A 4,365-nucleotide genomic window follows, 5' to 3' on the forward strand; every position below is an offset into this window, starting at 1 on the left:
AACCGGAAGTGATTTTGTGCTTCACTGCCGGTTTTTAACCCGCCCCAATCATTTTCTTCTCATTTTCTCGACAGCGTCATAACCGGCAGTGAAGTGAACATCACTGTCGGTTCGCACAATCCGGCAGTGATGAGGCCGGCAGTGAATGTCCAAATCTAACATAGTGAACATGTATTGCAAATTATAATTCTCTAACGCCATCTCTGCGTTCCTTGCCTGAAGCAACACCTTCAAATCTGAAAATTATATAAATGAGAGTTAAGCAGCACCATAAATAACAATCAATCGCAGAATAATGACCACCTAAACCCTCAAGTTTTCAACAATCTGTTCTCATCACCAGAATTTCTAATCAAGCTCACTGATGTCAAAATAATTGTAGATCCATTCTACCCAATAAAAAAAAACCTGTGCATGCAAAAAAAACCTTTTTTTTCTCCTGCACCAGATTCTGGTTATCAGCTAGTTGTGATAAAAAAAGAGAGATGAAATAGTAAATGGCAAATAATTATAAAATCATCATTGAATGAAGCCGCGCGACAACATTGCGACCTATGCTAGAAGCTACTTTTTCACTAAAAGTATTGACCAAAATCATGCCAACTAAGAAATATACATTTTATAATATAGTTATTAGTGGTACAGGAGGGCTATAAAAGGTCAGTAAATTTAGAAACGCTGACCCACCACCCATCATGGTTGATGGTAACTTAGGGTAACCGTCCAGATCTAACTGTTCCTGGCTGAGAAGATCTGTGTGCTGGTGCAACAATGTCAAGTGATCAGCACCGGCATATACAGAATTACTGATACTATATACGGCAAGTAAATTCAGAATTATCTGTATGCACATAATGATCAACAGGTAACGTTAGTAATATTACGATGAGAGCCTGAGCATACCCAAGTATATGTAAACAAGAATGCACATGTGTTAACTAAGCACAAGCAATATAAGTACAAGTGAACCCTAGTACAGTGAACACTAGTACAAGTGAACACTAGTACTAATCACTAGATGGAGTTGGGACATTGGGTTATGGCCACCCATGGGGAGAACATCGAAGGTTTTCTAGCCTTGCTCAATGAGGTGATGTGGTGAGCCAACTACTCGTATTGCCCAGAGTACGCGCCCTGGGATTTGGCCACGGAATGATCAATTACACTTGCAAGGTCCGTATACCAAGTCACCTTTATGACCTGGGATTGGAGTTTGATCGCCTTGCTTGGGGAAAGGGCACTTCAATCGACAAGGCAATTCAAGTTGCGGCCTATCATGCCACTGCGATGTTGAGGGAGGCACTTGTTACCCTAAGCGAGCCGTTGTCCAACACTTATTGGAAAGGACAGAAATGAATGGAGTTTTCAAGTTCTCTATGCAGATTGAACCCAGTACTCTGTATGAAAAAAGGATGATGGAATTGGTAATGTGTTGGGCGGACATGATTCGTTGTATGGAGGCTAAGCTTTGGACTACTCATGCAAGGTTTGTCAGCTTGCAGCGTCGAGTGGAACCATATGTGAGGATGACTACAATGCCATATACCGTTCTCTATTATCCTCAAGGGGATGATGCCACGGTATATGAAGTGACTGAGTATCCTTACTGCTATCTAGAAGCTCAAGGAGTTAGGGTCCCTCAAAGCTTAATGCGACCTTCAAGGATATCTATGGGATTGCTAGTCAAGCGTATGTCCCACACCACTAGTACACCAGAGGATTTACTTGGAGACACCCCAATGCATCTCTTTCATCCCAAAGCCCTAGGATGTGATAGTGACTCGGCGACGTACCTGCTCCCGACCAATCATTTCCCAATAGACTTCCGGAGGCCGCCGTATGACTTGCCCGTTCTATCAATGAACCTGTCACCTTCTGAAGACCTAAGCGGGCATTTGATCTATGGTGGTGGATGAGTTGTCAAGGCTTGACTCAACCTTTTCCTTCAAACTTTATGTACTATATTAGCTTGTGGACACCTAGGTTCTGCATATCAGACAAGCAATAGGAGGGAGCAGAGGTAACCAGCCACAATCCACCACCACCGGCCAACCGCTAGGAGGGCAAGTGCCAAATATGGCGGTGGATATACTTCAAAGGGACAAAAGCCCATCGTTAGGCAACGTCAGCAAGTGTATGGGAAGGAATGCGTAGCTCCTGGAGAACATGCAGGCAATCAGCAGGAGCTCAATCCGCCACTGCTTCATGGGTATCATGGTTTCGTGTGAACCAACCCACCCATCTTTTTTGGAGTTAAGGCCCCGATGGCAGCCGATCATTGGCTAAAAACTATGGAGCAAAAGTTCACTCTTGTCTAGTGTGATGATAATGAGAAGGTCCACTTTGCCACGCACCATCTTCAGGAAGCCACTGGCAATTGGTGGCATGACTATCAGGCTCGTTTGTAGCCAAACACGTAGCTCACTTGGTAGCAGTTTAAGGAGGCATTTCGTGGGTTCGTCATACCCGAGGGAGCCATGCTCATCAGGGTTGCTGAGTTTCACAACTTGGTTCAAGGAGAGATGTCGGTAGTGGAGTACACTCATAAGTTCAATGAGCTAGCCCAATATGCTCTAAATGAGGTTGCTACCGACAAGGCTAAGAAAGTGAGGTATGAGCACGGTCTTAGCCCAATGATGCAGGACAAGTTATGCAATGTACCGACTCCCACTTTCAATGAGATGGTGAATGCTGCTATCAAGGTGGAGACCATGAAAAAGGCGATGGACAAAGATACCCACAAGAGAGGATCGTACAACACCAGCTATGGATAGGGTTCGTCCATTAGGCAGAAGGTTGGCTGAACCCCACCAAGAATTCAAGGCTATGCAACACCGCGTTTGTCTGGATACGACCACGTTCATCCCAGCAGTGCCAGTAGCAGGAAGCCAAGCAAATGGTCGCAGCAACCGGAGCGTGTTTCGAGTGTGGTGGCTTTGGCCACTTTGCTCATGAATGCCCAACTAAGCAATAGCCGCAAGCCACACCTCGAGACGCAACTCCCAAGCACACCGGCAATGCACCCAAGAAAAATGTGCAGCTACACTTTGTGATCATAGAAGAAGCTCAAGTCGATGATGGTGTAAGCATTGGTATATTACCCATCAACTCCATTTTAGCTAGACGGTTTTTTTATTTTGGCGCATCTCATTCATTCATTCATGAGGGTTTTGCTTGGGATAATAAGTTTCCAACTATGGAGTTTGGGAGGGGATTTTAGATTAGTGCCCCTAGAATCATGCACGAGTCTAACAAAATAGTTAGCCAATCTCAGATTGAGATAGGAGGTTTCGAGTTCTGAGCCAACCTAATTGTTCTCAAGCTAGGGAATGATGTGGATGTTATTTTGGGAATGAAGTGGATGGTTAAACATCAGTGTATCATTCAATGTGTACCTAGATCCGTAGAGATCCACCACCCTTCAGGAAAGTCAGCTACCCTTTATGCTTCTCAAAGCCAACATGTTGCTTTGAATAGTTTGAGAACCAAAACCAATGTGTCGAAAGGTGTTAAGCTAGTACTAGTCGTGTGTGAGTTTCCTGATGTGTTTCCGAAAGAATTAACGAGACTGCCACCAAAAAGAGATGTAGAGTTCCTCGTCCAATTAGAACCTAGAACCGCGCCAGTGTCTAAACCTCCATACAGAATGGCACCCATGAGTTGGAAGAGAAGAAGAAAATAATTGACGAGTTTGTTGGAGAAGGGTTACATTAGACCTAGTTTTCTCCGTGGGGATGTCTAGCCTTGTTTGGGATCAAGAAGGACCACAGTCTAAGGATGGTGATAGACTACCAGCCACTCAATGCGAGGACCATTAAGAACATGTACCCACTCCCAAGAATTGATATTTTGTTTGACCAACTCAATGGAGCCAAATTCTTCTCCAAGATTGATTTGAGGTTGGGGTACTGACGAGATCCTAACATATAGGTATGTTAAGCCTCGGGTCAATGGTTCCCAAATGAAAAGACCCCCCGACCGACCCCTTTAGGATCACCCAATGGCTTAGGGGCTATGCCCATCGGGCACGCTCATGCACACCCTATGGCAAAGAGACCTGGCTGAGCCTGACTCGACCGTAGCTTCCACCTAGGGCCCGAGGGCTTCCCTAAGCCCTAGGCTCTCGATCTACGACACGACAAAGCTCGGTCCTTGGCTCCTGCTCGGCTAATAATGCCTACCAAAGTCCCGGGCACCAGAAGATAAGGCCCAGTCTATCGATGCCCAGGGGCTCCCTGGCGTCGCTCCCTAGGCATGCCTCTACCAACTGCTCCTCGATAGGGTCATGTCCAGGGTGTGACTGTTGACACAAAATGTGACGCACTGTGCCTCACACACAGCAAGCCGAAAAGCGTGGCTTCAATT

This window comes from Miscanthus floridulus, chromosome 9 (genome assembly GCF_019320115.1).
Source record: "Miscanthus floridulus cultivar M001 chromosome 9, ASM1932011v1, whole genome shotgun sequence".
Classification (NCBI taxonomy): domain Eukaryota; kingdom Viridiplantae; phylum Streptophyta; class Magnoliopsida; order Poales; family Poaceae; genus Miscanthus; species Miscanthus floridulus.